Here is a 16,204-nt window from a genome sequence, read left to right on the forward strand (position 1 = left end):
TAGTGTGCTGCCGATTTATTTCCTTTGGCGCGAGACCACCGCACCGACCCAGGAAGCTTGAACACCAAGATCACATTCAACATTTAACACCAACTCCTCCAATCTATGGTAACTGTATGGGCACACACGATGTGCCTAATCTAACATGATGAGTCAAAGCATAATGTCAGGCTAAATTAGGGTATGGAGCACCACAGGATGCGGCACAACCTTTGGGTAACCCCAGGCGCTGCAGTGTGCACGCTGTAGTTAAATGCACAGCACACCTCAAGTGCTGATGTATGTGGCACAGCCAAATGTGCAAATGTTGGTGGAAAATAAAAACCGTCTCCAGAAGAAAGAGGAATCCTAATACTAAAATTTAATTATCTTCTTCCTTCAGAGTCAGTAACAAAGTGTGGAAAACAAGTTTCTTCTCTATGTACAAAATTAACACTTCAGTGTCATTTTAAATGTGAATTGAATACCATGAACTTTAATTATGAATCTGGAGGTTGAATTTTTTGTAACTGGTGAAAAATGAAATGAGTGCAAACAAAACGTTTGCCAAAGCTAAAAAACCAGGAAAGGGAAAATGAGTGCCTCCTGAAAAAAAGGCAGAAGAGGAAATCTAGGAAGGATAGTATTTTCCAGTCAGGCTTATTTTAAACTTGAACTTCTTTTGCCCTGTCAGCACATATGACAAACAATGGCCAAAAAGGCCTTATCTTAAACAGAAATATTTTTGGGTTTATTCCAATTTTACACTCTCTATTTCTCTGGCCAGGAAACAGGCTTTCGCAGCTCCAGGCTTGTGCCTTGCCACAAGACATGTAGTTCATTTCTGCTCACCAGATAAAGACAAACTGGGAAAGAAACAGAAGGCAGGAAAAAAAGAAAAGTACCTTTGAAGCCCCGAGAGGAGACAGGTTTGCTCTCTGCTTAAAGGAGGCTGAAAAGACACTGTAAGCTTAGAAAAGAAGCTATTAACAGAGAAGTAAAAGGCTTCAGAGAGCTGCTAATATAATTTATGCTACTGACAGCACTGGTGTCTGTATTTTGAAATAGTAATCCTGTAGACATGCACTGCCCAAGCTTTCTTTTGAGGGGACTGTGAAAGAGCCTATTTGTAAAGTGAGGTTAACTTGAACTTTCAGCATAAACAGGTTAACATTACTGTACCAGTTTTGAGAATAAGTCTATAGGCAGTTAACATCAGTGTGTATGAAAACTAAATTTGAGATAAAAACACATAAAGTCCATTATAAATTAAAGAAGAAAAAAAATTGGAGCAATTACACACTGCATGACTATTTTAATTTAAACAAATATTCAAAATGAAGTATTGTGGGAAGACAACTGGATTAGATGTGGATTCTACTTTCATACCTGTACAATCAAATTACATTAAAAATTATTATTTTTTAGTCCTTGGATCTGTGATATTTTAGCACTTAGGGAAAAAAGTTCTAAAAAAAAATCTGGACATTGTCATTAAACTTCATTATGTATGGGATTTTTAATAATTGTACTTCACACTGATTTTTACATGTCAGTAATAGCATTGTATTTCCAAGAGAGATGGCTTTTTCACAATTTAATTCCTGAAGCCACAGACAAAATCTCTCTCATGTGAGGTGTTAAATTTTAAAATACAATTTTAACGGATAAATTTTCAATTTAACATGAATGTGGAGCTGAATATTGTTTAAACTCAGATCTCCTCATATTGCTCTTAACTAAGAGCAGCTGCTTCAGACACCTTCAAGTCATCTGACAAATTCAGTCAAATCTGTTTTACAAAACAGTATTTATTGACTCTTATTTTAACACTAGATGGACAGTTTTGTTATGTAAAATGATGCAAGGCCTGAAAGACCAACACTATTCAGATTTGGTTACATGGCATCTCTAAAATCAGCTGGTTTTCCCTAGTGAATTCAATGTAAGCAGAACCTGGCCTATAAACAGTTCCCACTAATTTTAATGGAAATAGTACCAAATGAAGACTGCAGGTCTTGAGTATGAAATACTGCATTTAAATCAGTGTTTTTCATTGTCTAGATAACCCATGTAGAGCACAATTTTCTCCTAGTTAACCTGTGCCAAAAAATTCTTCAGGTCTCTCTATTTATCTTCACATACATAAGCCATAACATAAGACAGTGTAACAGCTGCACTTAGGTACATCGAAGATTCAAGGGCATGGCACAAAATGTCACAAAGACATAAATTACATGCACTACCTCAGCCAGTTTGCAAAGTATACACTGAACTTCACAGGCACATCAGGATTGGGTGTGCTGGTAGAAGCAAACAGGACAGAGTATACCACTGATCTGACATGTTTACATATCCAAAGCATGTAACCAAATTTGTTTAATATTACCCTGGCTCAGAAGCAATGAATGCTTCAGTAGTCCTGTCACCTTCCAAAATAGAGTAAAAGGAAATAAAGAATCACAGCACAGAGAAATTTAAAGATGCTACATTTGCAAACATGGAGATAAAATTCAGAGATTACACACGTGCCTTCATACCATTTCCACAAAATTAAACATTTTGCAGTGCCACAGAAAATGGATCTGAGGGAAGGTGGCTACATTAAATGCTGAGGCTAGTTTGCATTCAGTGTGAGTGGGTCCTCATGCAAAACATGCTTATCACATTATTTTGGAGAGATTTGAGCTTACTGTTCAGAAAGGAGGAAAAGAAAGCAAGCTTCAAGCCCCAGGAGAACACAGTGGCAAGAACCTGCAAAGGTGTTACATTATTATCAATACCAAGAAGTCCACTAAGCTACTTTAAATCTGTTGGTGGTTCATGTAACAATATGCCCAGAATACAGCTGTTTTGGAAATGAGGCTTATACAAGGATAACATACCACTGAAAGGAACTCATCATTTATAACCAAACATCACAAAGTGAGAAAGACAGAACAGTCATCTGAAAACATGACAATTGACTTAATTACCACTTTCATTCTAGATAACAAACCAGTCATCACCAAAAACATTAAACTCTTAAGTTATCTTCGAACGCAAAGCTTCCCCACCCCCATGATACAATACCACGACTACCCAAGCACGAGAGCCTTCCTGATGCAATAGAATTAGGAAAGCTCACACCATGTTCCCCATCCCTGGCACACAATGACATTACAGCTTTGACTGTCAGATGACTTACACCGCTTGCTTAACCTGAACTGCAAAGGAAGTGTAATCAACTGACTTACATTGTTGATATGAAGTGGTATTCAGTAAGGGTGAGTCTAGTACAGGAGGCTGACAGGAGCCTTTTCTACGGTACCTGCTTTTGGTATTTAAGTATAGGAGCCTTTGTACCTAAATGGTGGGGCTCAGAAACCCAAAATATGCTTCTAACTGAAAATTGCTTCATTCCAAAAATAGTCCTCCACATTTTCGAGAAGGTCTGACTTAGGAGAGGGCCCAGCTCTCCCCGAGGAGATCTGTGTGGAGAGACAAGAAGCTGAGCACTCGTTGGCCAGGTGGGCTCAGGAGGAGCTCTGCTCTGCAGCTTGTGCATTCTGCACAAGCCCCCAAACACACCACCACCACTTACCACCACGGGGGTGGAAATGTGTTATCTCCATAATGGCACTAAGTATTTTCTACCCAGATGGACAAGTACATCTCTCAGTTTCCTTCTGGCTCTGTTAGCTTGGGGCATACATGCTCACAACCGAAATGCAAAGGCCAAGCAAACTCTAAGACAGGGAAATCAACCAAGTCTCCTCCCCAGTCTGGACACCCCCAGGCTCCCAGCAATAACACAACAGGCTATTCTAACAAACCAGAGACAGGTAATGTAAGCTACTACATGCAAGTTACATCATGGAGAGCTATATATACACATACACACACTTGTTAATAGAGCCAGCCAGTGGAGTCAATGAGCAATTACCAAAATGAATCATTATGTATAGATGCCTATCAGAAGGATAACATTTTTGGTTACCATAAAAAACAGCCCCAAACCACTTCCTTTGTTTTCCCCATACTCAGGATTTGACTAAATCTGGACAGAGAGGTAGAATGATCTGATTGAATGTCATATCTTAATAAATGAAGGTCACTTTGATCAACTCAGTGTGTCTGGTTTTTATCTGACTTGAGAATGCTTCAGGACAAGCCAAACAGTGCCACAAGACACTCCAACTTTAAAATCCCAGACTAGATAAGCTTTGCAAAATGCATTAGCCAACATCTGAAAAATGCAATGTTTCTTAAAGACCTGACCTCTGTGCAAAAGTTTCACCATAAAACATAAGCACAGTTATGTAAGCAACAACATGTCCTGCACTTACTTACTGGCAGAAGAGAGCAAATGGAGTGGCTGTTTCTGATTTAGCTTAAATTCCTTCTCAAACACCACAAGCTACACTGGTAAAAGGCCTTCATACCTGAGTAAGACTCCTCCATAGAAGTCCTCACCCTACAATAACAACCACCCCTCATAATCAAGGCTACAGTTTTGCAGTCCCTTCAAACTGATCTAAATGCAGATATTTTGCCAGACAAGTCACTTCTCCTTAGCCCACTCTGAATTCGTCTTTCTGCTCTCTCCATTGTATTAGCAACAAGAATTGTACAGGCCCACAGAAAATTGGATCAAGGAACTGACCTGACTCGAAACAGATAATTATGTGGCCTAAAGCAATTGTGAAACACTGTCTTTGCTTATGCCAAAACCCTGTTTATAGGCAGAGCCCTTACCAATATGCTACTTTTTCAGCTGTGAACTTTGTGTGCTGAAACTATGTTTTCAATGTGTATTTGCCACTTGGCACAGTAGGAACCAAAAGCACTCTGCAACAGTTTGCAAATAAAAGGGTAGTTTCTTCCACTAAGTATAGTTCTGCGTGAGACCACAACAGGATGCTACAAAGTTGGAATGGGATGCACAGAATAAGACTGAAATTTACAAAAGTTTTAGGTCTAATCCATATTGATATGGTCAGTGCAATCTAATAGATTCAGTTTACCCTAAAGTAGTCTCTACAAGTAAATTACGCACTGGTTTCACAATTTAGTTACCCAAACAGGAGTCTTCTACCATTTCAGAAACTTTAAAGATTCAAAGGCATCAGGTCCCCTAAGAGGTGGCAGCTGGAAGCCAAGTGGGATACACTGGACTAATCTCAGGTCTCACTAGACAGCTGTGTTTAGCCAACTGAATCAAGCCCAAGATCTCTATGGACTATAACTTGAGTCAGCACTTCACTTGCATGCAGACATCTTATTTCTGTTAGGTATCTGAATCTTCATCTGAGTCTCCCATGCTTTTCCTTTCAGAGGCTCCAGGACCCCAAGGGTTTTGAAACTCTCAAATTGGTTTTACTATTGCAATGCCAAGGAGGCACTGACACCCGAACGCCACAATCTGGACATCCAAGGGCAATTATATTACCAGTGGTCCATTTTTCTGATGAGCACTGTATCTGCTGTCACTACTGGCTCAGTACAGTGTGCACTATCCACCATATAGTGACACATGAAGCATATTCCAAAGATGTTAAATGAGAACTTGGACAACAAAACTACTTAGAAATCTTTAAAGACAAACGCATAGGATAAAGGACCTTCGAGAAAACAGATCATTTAATCACCATGATGGCTGCATAGTAGTGGTTACTCCAGGAAGAGGCACAGCACATACGTCAGTACAAAGAAGTAGAGCTGTTCACTACCTTGGTCTGAAGAGACAGATCATGGGAACTAGCATCCCAGCAGCACTACTAAAGCAAATGGTCTTAAAACCAAAGCATGTGTTAAGATGAAAAGTATAATGAATGCTGAATGATGAGAGAATGCTCTCTTTCAAAAAAAAAAAAAAAAAAAAAAGATGGCCTGATATACTTCAGAAGACAACTGAAGGTACAAAACCAGCAAGATACTTCACAAAGTATACCCCATGGCACATCACCGTTATACTACAATCCATTTATCATGATGTGAGTCTTGGTTTTCCAATCCTGTCTCTGAATGTCTGTTAACATTATCTGCACCCTGATGGCAGCTATCTGTTTAGTCAGTCACACTAAATACAGCTTAGTTGTTGCACCCAATGTGATAAAGCAAAATGTCATTCTAGCTTAGCAACCCTTGCATTATCACCTGGCTTTATCACAGAATGAAATATGATAACAGACGCTGCTCGCCAGTCTGTCGATCCCACCAGAATTTCTCTCCTGTCCTGCCTGCATGGCAACAAACACAGCAATGGGTTTTCATCTCAGGTTCTTTCTTTTTCTAAACATGTTACCTCTCTCCTCATGAAAATCAGAAATAAATTTAACAGACCCACTCTAACTCTGCAGCAGATAAGCAAAGATATGTTGATGGATGAAACATAGGCCAGTCAGTCATGGGTAACAGCACAATGCATAGGCCCACAGTAAAAATCAAATTCGATTAAAATTAAATTTCTTGTAACAGTACAGGGGCCTTTATGCAGAAGGGAAGAATCTTGTGGGAAAGGGTAGAGGGAGGGATGTTTTTCTTTCCTTAGTTCAGAAAATAGGAGCCCCTCCCCCATTCTGCTGCACCTCAAAAATCAATGATAAAAAATAATTTTTATGGCTGTATTCTTACTTGCTTTATCTATTGCATGCCTGTCCTAGCACACAGGGGATTGCCTGCATGGAATTAAAATGACTTCTGCTCACTTAAGTCAACCAGTTAATGTGTTCTATACTTACACACTGAATTCAATCATCAGAATATCCCAACAGTATAACAAGAGCCATCATATTACACAAATGGCAACCATTGCAGAGACAAAAGACAATACTTTCCAACACTGCTAACAAGGAAATCACAGTCATGTTAATAAAAGCTCAAAGAAAAATGATTGTTTTGTCAATTTACTAAAAAACCCCTACATTCCAGTTGCCACTCCTTTGATTTTTTTTTTTTTTTTTTTACATCTAGACTTTTTTTTTCTTCCTGATATGCTGTTGCTATTTTCTTGTTGCTATTACTACTGCAAACAGCTGCTTGCAGCTGAACAAAAATTCAGTAACAGAACAGAAGCTATAAAACAAAACACTTTGTGAATAACAGCTAGGTCACCTGGGTTTCTCAGGCAGGCAACAAAATGAACACGTAAGTCATCTCTAAAGGAAAAAAAAAACCCCTAAACCAGTTATTTAAATTAATTAGCATGCATATGCACACATTTCAATAGTCATCTTTTCACTCAGAGCCGGACTCACCGCTTGCTTCCAACAGTCACATCCAATTCTCTTATACTCCCAGCTAATATCTCCTGCTGCTGTGGAAAAGGTCTTCGTGCGCGCCTGCACTCACAGTAACAGGCTTGCCAGGAAAACGACAAGATGAAAAGCTCTCGCACCACCCCTAGCCGAGAGGAACCCCGAGCCTGGCACCCCGAGCCACAACAACAGCACTGCAGCCCTCAGTCCAGAAAACAAGTATTTTCGAGAGGCACTGCCTTCTAATTCCAGTGTGCATGATGCCAACTGTGAAAACAAAAGCTGCTAAAAACAGCGCGCGTGTGTGAGCATATGCACACAGAGCATCTTAGCTGGAATTAACTCACGTTTTCCCCCTATTTTCCCAGTCCATCAGTGAACAGAACAGTCAATTACACTAAGCAAAATAAAATGCTGTACCAAGCATTGCATCGTTCCTAATTTGCTACTGTAGCTTCTGCTGATAGGGACAGAAGACACAGCGTGTACTCTAAGACCTGGAGAACAAAAGAAATACTGTATGAATTAATACTGCAATTTTCTGTTCAGAACTGACAGAAAAAGGTAATTAAGGCGCACGCCTCTAGCTGTTTCTCTCATGCTTTAACACTAAAGACAAGACAATCTTACCAGGATTTACAGCTGTTTACCCATATTCACTGGATGTGAGCTTTGCATCCTTGCAAATGTGCCAGCCAGTTTGAAAGCCTCACAGAACTGAATCTGTCTCAACCTCTGCATCTCATTTACTGTAACACAGAGGATTTTCAAAGCCATGCCTCACAACAGCTGGCTTGTTTTTGCCTGCTTCCTATGATTGACAAGTTCATACAAGCTCCGTCAACTTTAACCTTGATAAGTGAAGGCTTGGTCTGTATTGTATGTTACATCATCAGAAACTTCTGACCTCAGGGAAAAGATCTCAGAGACTTCAAAGCTTTTCCTTTCCCTCACCCCCACCCCCTGGATTTGGTTATTAAAAAAGAAAAAAAAGGATTTTAAAAGTCCTTTAATTTTTTAAGGGTTTTTCCTTTCATTTGTAAAAATCATGACCTGAATTTCATGATCTGCAACAAGAGTTCCATAAGTTTTAAATATTTAAAATGATTTTAAAAGATTAGTGTGCTACTAGGCTCCTTTCTGAACAATGTTCAAATAACCAAGTCTTTAGTTTTAGAGAGTCTTCATCAACAGCCCTCCAGCTTGAATTTTTTTGCATGCGTTGTGTGTACAGGCGCTCTCTCTTGCAGGAGATTCTGCAGGGAAAGAAATGCTTTCATGCTGCATGAGCAAATTACCACCCCCACACTCCATCTTTAGAAACCAAAGGCATCGTGGCCTTCATCAGAGCAAAGCTCAAGCTCCTTTCAATTTTTCTACAAGAACACATTAAAGATTTAATAGAGAAACTGTGGGTAACGCTTTAATATGTATTAAAAGATCATTCTAAAGATGAACACTTTAAGAGGAAAAATTTATTTAAACTGCATGTAAAAATCACTTACAGCAGTTAGATATTATGATACAGCACTGATATTCAGTTAATTTTTCTATCTTCCCTAAAATTTTTATATCTCCCAAAGCTGTCTGATTTCAAGATATAGAGAGAATGACTTCAAGACAACTCATTCATTTACATAATACAACACAACTTGGTTAACAGACTGTAGCAAGTCTGGTTGGCCCATGCAGAGAAATGGAAGTTATAGCTGTCACATTACTTTTTAGCACAAAACTTTACTCAAATTTACTGGCATAAACAGTCTCCTGCGTGACAGCAAATCATAATCCATGTTGCCTAAGGGCTTATAGCAGAAGGTGAACATTTCACAGGCTAGCTTTTAGTACCAGAACATCATAAAGCCACTCCATATGTTAGAAATATATGAACTGCTGCACTGAGGAGACAAATCAGTCACCTATTTCCAAAGATGCTTTTCATCAAGTAACTTAGGGGAAAATAAAATGTACAATACATCAGCATATGATGCTTTTATGAGTATAACCACTGGAGACTGTATCTTACATTATCTCTAATCTCCCTACTCAACTGTTATCATTAAAATAGCCACAAGAAGATAGCTAGATTTCAAGCTATGCAAGGAAAACTGAGTCTTTAGATACTTTCCATTCTAATTCTCTTTCCAGGGAAAGCAGTAAAACCAAACCAGAACACAAAAATGGACTAATGCTTACCAATTTATCTCTGCTTCTCTCTCCACAAATTTTTTTGGTGTGCCATTCCTTTCGCCTGCCCGCAATTTCAGTACCATCAGAATCATGTTTAGGACTTCTCCCAGCTTCTCACACTTGGTAATGTTTACCTTTGGGGGCAGGGGAGAAGACTTTCTGTAAGAAGAAACTACCCTCCAACACTTCCTTTTACCAGACTACAGTGGCCTCACATACCCCTAGCTGTCACTGCATGCACAGTGGAGAGCCAGAAGAAGAACTTCACTCAGTAATAAGAAGCTGGAAGTAGAAAATAAGGGGATATGTGAGGTGGGGTAGTGACGATCAGGTTTAGAAACAGGGATTCAAAACTCACCTAACAAAGGTAGAGGGAGAAGCCACACTTTCAAGAGTGTGAGGAATGAGCAAGTTGGATGGGGGAAAAAACAGGGCTACATTACTGTAGTGCATTTCCAAGCACAGGCTTTGGAAACAGTCCAGACCCATTTAATGAGATCCCACAGCTGCCAGTGAGCCAGAGCGGAGCATCACACCGACCTGCACGACGTGTACCTGAGGGCTGCTGGGCTGAGCACCACTGGGAGAGTGAGCAACGGGAAGGCAACGGGCTGGACCTGCAAGGTTTAGTGCTCTCATTTAGCCACAACCATGTCTAGATCCCAAAATAATGCATTTAGTATGCTCTTGGAAGAACCATGCATCTCTCAGCTCAAGCAGCCTGAAAGTTTTAAAATGGGCAACAGGAGGAAGAAAAAGACTACAAGTGGGAAAATTTATCATGCAACTCCTGCCTTGATCCTGAGGTATGAGAAGAATCTGGTTCAAAACTTTGCTACTTGAAGAGCTATCCTGTGCCAGTGGCCATATGTATTTAGATTAATCATTCTTGAAAGATCAAGAATCCACACTGCGGTATTTAATTTTGAAAAGGGCATTTACATACATGAGAGGAATATTTTTAAAAGGAACAAGCCAGATGGTATAATGCTAAGAGATAACATGCAACAGAAGACACAATATATGGAACTCAGAAAATGCGTAACACCTACCACAAAACCCAGAAGACCACCCTTTTTCCTTCCCCCTCTCTGTCCCCTCTGAAGGCTGGATTAAACAGTAATTAAAAGGACACCCACCAGAGAACTAAAGTCCTACCCAAGTGAGGAAAATCCAGAACTATTCTAGCAAAACAGATGTATAAACACAATAAGGTAAAAAAAAGAAACAAAAAGAAACAAAAAAGAAAAAAAAGGTACAAATTCTTAAAGGCATTAGGAGGAGGGGGGGAAAAAGGAGGGGGAAAAAAAAAAAGCACTTTTTCAAACACAGGTGACTGCCAGACAGATTACAGGGTCAAAGTACAATAGTAAGAATACGAAGAAAATGAGGCTGCAGCAGAAAACTTACATGGAATCCCCTTCACATCTCCATAAGCAAAGAGCAGCCTATGCAGGAATTATTCTCAGATGCTGTCCATTATTCAGTGGGTAGTCATGAATTACCTGGACTATATGATAATCACCTGAAATTCCCATAGGAAATTGCTGAAATAGTAGCTGTGATGTGCAACTACCCATTCCTCTGATACTTGGGAACTGCTTGAGCAAAGTGACACATGCAAGGTTTGGGGAGGGAAGGTGTTAGGGTGTCAAAGAGAAAGAATGAGAGAAAGAGAGCAAGAATAAAAAATAATTCATTATGTATCTGGAGAACTTCAGAACCATAAGCTTAACACCTGAATTAAGCAAACAGGTAGAAATTATATGAAGAGATTCAGCAGCTGCACTAACTAGCGTGTTAAAATGACAAAGAATCCTTTGGGCTTGTGCAGAAAAGCCATGCCTACTCTTAGAAGGAGTCACTACACAGGTGCACAATACTGATCTGGACGACAGAGACTATTTGGATTTTTAGATTCTAAAAAAAAAAAATAAAAAAAAATCCTCACCAGAGGCTCTTAAAAATCTGACATGGGACAAAGTCCTCACTTGCATCATCACATGATTAACAGAACTGGTTAGATCTAGACGATTTATAGAAGGGGTGAAAAAGGTGGCAACAGTTGCTGCTATGAGGAGATAATTCTGAGTAATAAAGACACAAGCCAAAGATTTCCTATCACTGAGCGAATGGGCCACAAAACAACAGATAAAATTCAAATTTAATAAATGTAAAGTAACTCACAGGATAGCTTTTTCTACACCTCAGCAATGTATACAATGATGTATAACTGAAATTACTGCTACGCAGGAAGGAAAAACTGTACTTCACAGACCATTTGATGAACATCTCCGTACTCCACAGCAGTCAAGGAAAAAAGAAAAAAAGAAAAAAGTCAAGATGAAGGAAAAATTATGTTACTTTATGAATTCATAGCGCACCCTAATGCTGTTGCAGTTCTCCCATTGCTCCAGAAGGAGAATGTGGAAAGACACATAAGAAGAAAATCAGGATGGGCAAAGCCATACAACAGTTTCCACAGAGGAGACACCCCACTCACCCCCTGCATAAGTGGTGCTTTACCTCACAACACACCAGCACAAAAAGCTATGGATGTCAAAAGTTGATGTGGATCCAAAACCAGTTAAGACACTTTTGTGAAAGAAAAATTCATCAAGGGCTCTTAACCACAAATCCTTAACACTGAACCTCTTTACCTGCAGATCAGCAGAGGCTGGGCAAGGATACCCAGCAGCATGGCTCCGTGTTTGCCTTGTTTTTATTTTCTCCAAGAACCTGCTACTGTTCACTCAGAGAAAAGAAACCTGCTCAGGTAGCCCTTTGGCTTGTGTTTTCAAGCATCAACCTCCTTCATGTATCCGTGATTCAAGGTTACACTGTCTCACAGTGTGATTCATTTAGCTGTTACTAGGAAAGACATAGTAGATCACAGCAACAAAACTTGTACTAATTGCAGAATTTACAGAAATCAATGGAATGGGAGAGGTGGCAGGGGACTTCTACTACATGAATAGATGCTGCTGGACTCTCTCCTTTGTTACCTCTATATGCATGAGAAGAGCCACAGAAGTGTTTTTTCAGTTTCAGACAAAATATAAACTTTGAAATAGCCCAAGACTGTACTGTATTATCCATTAGTTCATATGATACATACAGTGACATAACTGGCAAAAAAAGTGGTCTGACAGATGCCTTAATAATCCATATTTCATAATAAAGAAATGCTAACGTAAATAGAAAGGGCTTCAGCAGCTCACATACTTCCAAGTCTTTGTTAGTAGCTAAGAGCCTGTGAAGATGCATGTTAGCTCTTCTGCACTTCCCTCCAGATGACAACAAATAGCTGCATACAACTTGCTGGAAAGGGAAAACTCAAATTTTTTTAAATTTTATTTTTTATTTCTAACTTCATGCAGAAGGCATTTTCACAAGTAAATTCATTACCATTAGGAATTCAGATATCTAAAGCATTACTTCAACCAAACTGGTATGTTCTGGCTACATGAAAAGCATGTTTTCTTCTCCCTTTAACTGAATAATTAATCTGCCTCAAAAAAGAGCACTTAAAAACCTTTATAACAGTCCTTATTATACTTAAATTGATTTTAAAAAGAGAACACTTCCCTTTATAAGGTCTTGAATAAAATGAATGTAGAAATTGTTAGTATACTGCACATTAGATAAAGTAACCACATGTATTTATAATTTATATTCTACAAAATACTACTTGTTACGTCATTCTATATTTAACAAACTTATAGGAAATATTTCTTTCCTTTAGAAGAATTTATGTGAAAAATTACAACAGCTGTAGGTGAAGTGTAAAACAGAGAACTTAGATCTCTTTTGCACTGTAAAATATTGAAGCTTGTTACTACATGCATTAAATATCTGCCAGAGTAATTTTTCACTGATTCGTAAGGAAGCAGTTGCACAAGATCATACTATTTCTTCCTCGAGGAAAAAGGAAGAGAGTGAAAACATTTTGCTTATATAGCTCTGGTGCTGTCTTGGTAAGTCCTACAATGACTGAGACACACTCATCCTGCAATATTCATTCAGGAGACACTTCTCATTTTGACTCTAACAATGTATATACAGTAAATAATGACTATAAGTTTAAAATCTGTATGTGACGTAATGCCTGCAAGCAGAGTTCTGCCGAACTATTTAAGCAAATGGCCTTTTTGCTACATATTAAAAACCCCAACCCTTCAAGTCTTGCACTTCAATACCCAAGTTAAGCTGATACTACCATTGTATATTGCTACTATAATACTTCTTTTGACAGCACAGTAAAAGACGCAAAATATAAAATTACTGGAGTTATAAAAAAACTGGGTAGTTCCTGAGAATATTTCCAATGTCTACTTTATTTTCCAATGTCTAATTTACACCATTTATCATTGCAAACATGAGATTACATGAGAAACTAATTTGTCCAAATGTGTCATGTGGATTTTTTTTTCCCCTCTGCTAGTTAGCCCTTATGTGTAGCCCCAACCCCTACAATGGTCACAAAACAGAATAAGCTCAGAGAAATAACTATCAAAACACACATGTATGTTTTATATTTGTATGTATATATACTCACACACACAAACATCCACATATGCTTGATATATATAAACAGAGCATCACCCATTTGTAAATTCTTTTCCATCTCACTTGATTCAGAAGACATAAGATTATTCCCATTCCTGTGTTGCTGAAGGTCCTCCTTCTTGCACAATAATTTGCCATTGCACCACCTGGTAAGCTTGGAGGCTAGATATTCACCAGCTCTTGAAAAATCATTTTCCTTATGAAGTGCCTAATAATGAACTCAGGAACCTCTCTATAGGCTCCCATTTTGGCTTGTAAAAGATTTTTTACAATATTAAACTTAGGCATTTAGGTCAACTTAGGCATCAAGAGAGGATTTGTACTTTGGTTTTGTATGGTGAAGGCTGTTTCCCTGTCTTCAAGAGCTCAGGCAAGAGCAACTACTAAGGCATGAGAGAACAAAAAGAAACATCTTACAGTGTTTAATTAGAGTTGAGTCAAGCTGTGGTCCTATACTTGACATGCACATGCTCCTGTACTTGACACCTGTTAAATGTTGAAAGATTTTCTGTGACCTGTGATCTCATAAATCCTTTTTCGCTTTTTAAAATTATGTCATTTTCATAGACATTGCAGAAACAAATTAATAGAGATAGAAGTCAAATGTTCTTAGAAAGTAAATAAAGCAATGGCTGTGAACATCTCTAGCAGATGGCAATCTTAAGAATTAGATCATAAGGCACTATTCTTTTGATGCAAATTGACTTTTATGTGTGCTGTGCAGAAAGCCACAGACTACAGGCCAGAGCACACATTTCCATCTTTAACCTTTTGAAGGGTTATGTCAGTTTAGAAATGGTGGAGACTTCTATAGGCAAGTTAATTATATAACCAGCATATGTCATTTGACAAATACAGAAAAAGTGACACGTTTAAAGAAGGGCAGACTTTACATCTGTAAAAAGCTAAGCTTTTGTAACTAATTTGAAATAAAGAATAGCAACATTAAAAATAAAAAAACATTAATTTTTGTTTTACAGATCAACAGACTCATATGCTTTTAAGCAGTCCTAAAGTTAAGAACATACTCAGAATCACATCAAGCCTCAGTATAAAAAATATTCATCTCATGTCAGATGACTGTTTGCATGTCTAAGTTCATAACAAGAGTGGTTTGGTTCTTATGATAATGGCCACTATGGACCACTACTTTCTCTTCCTATAAAAATAATACTCCAAGCTATTAAATACTGCAGTTTGGAAGAACATGTTGTAGCTTTACTAAAAAGGGAGATGAAACAACCTGAATTAACTGGAAGCACTCAGCAATCTCAAAGGGGAAAAATATAGCCCAAAGATGAAAGGAGTTCACAAATTATCTTCATCAACTTAAAAACTCCCCAACTTTTAGAAGTAATGTTAATTGAGGTTTTGCAACTGTGTGCTAAAAAAAGAGCAGCACCAAGAAAATACTGTAGCAAAATGAACCAGCAGCAAAAAGCCCAGGAGAAAAAAAATGCTTATCGTGCACTTTTTGGTTTTTTTGTTTGTTTGTTTTTAACCATTTGCTATTAAAATACTCCAACCCTTTTTCATTCTAGATTCAGTGCATTAAAAAGACTCATATTTCTCCTGAAAATAATGAGGGAAGCTATAAAGGGAAACATTCAAAGTTTATTTAAAACCCAAATCATTCAATTTTTTTGCAAAACAACTGGAGGGGAGGGAGGCCAGAGACACCCCGTATCGTTAGACAGTCTCTAATCCAGAGAAGGCACCCGTGGACTCCACAGTTGGCTCTCAGCTTGGGTCCCTGCACTTCTAACCCACACAAATGCTGAAGGGCTGCTCCTGTGTCCTGCTGAAGGGCTGCTCCTGTGTCCAGCATGGTCACGCTGGCTTTGGCAGCACAAAGGCAACTGTAGCACACAGCCTCAGTAGCACAAAGTAAGGGCCATCAACAATATAATCTAAACCCAAATTTTCAAAGAAAGTATTAAATATGACCACAAGGAAGACCTTAGGTTTGGTTAATATTCATGGTCTATAATATACCATGGATTAAGTAGATTTGCTAGCCATTTGCAGATTGCTAGCTTTTCAAAGCAGGAAACTAAATGCCTTTAGGGCAGCTCAAAAATCGTAAAATCAATTTATATCATGATGAGCCCAGTTCCTCTTGAGCACGAGAATGCCTTGTTAAAAAAAGAGCACAAGGAAGTACATATTCTTTCTCATAGGACAGCCATTCATCATCACACAGTGGCAGTTCACAACACAGGAATTAA

General features: G+C 38.6%; 1 protein-coding gene and 1 long non-coding RNA gene across 8 annotated transcripts in view; both read right to left on the reverse strand.

Moving 5' to 3' along the window:
• The window catches only part of SHROOM2 (shroom family member 2), a 132,460-nt gene that overhangs the window by 19,509 nt on the left and 96,747 nt on the right, over positions 1-16,204 (reverse strand). The gene's annotated exons all lie outside the window — the stretch shown is intronic.
• On the reverse strand, positions 884-7,449 carry LOC141919392 (uncharacterized). The gene is made up of 3 exons (XR_012621967.1): positions 7,218-7,449; positions 2,673-2,733; positions 884-949 (listed from the first exon to the last, which is right to left on the reverse strand). It is a non-coding gene; the product is annotated as an uncharacterized LOC141919392 (long non-coding RNA).

Source organism: Strix aluco, chromosome 2 (genome assembly GCF_031877795.1).
Source record: "Strix aluco isolate bStrAlu1 chromosome 2, bStrAlu1.hap1, whole genome shotgun sequence".
Taxonomy (NCBI): domain Eukaryota; kingdom Metazoa; phylum Chordata; class Aves; order Strigiformes; family Strigidae; genus Strix; species Strix aluco.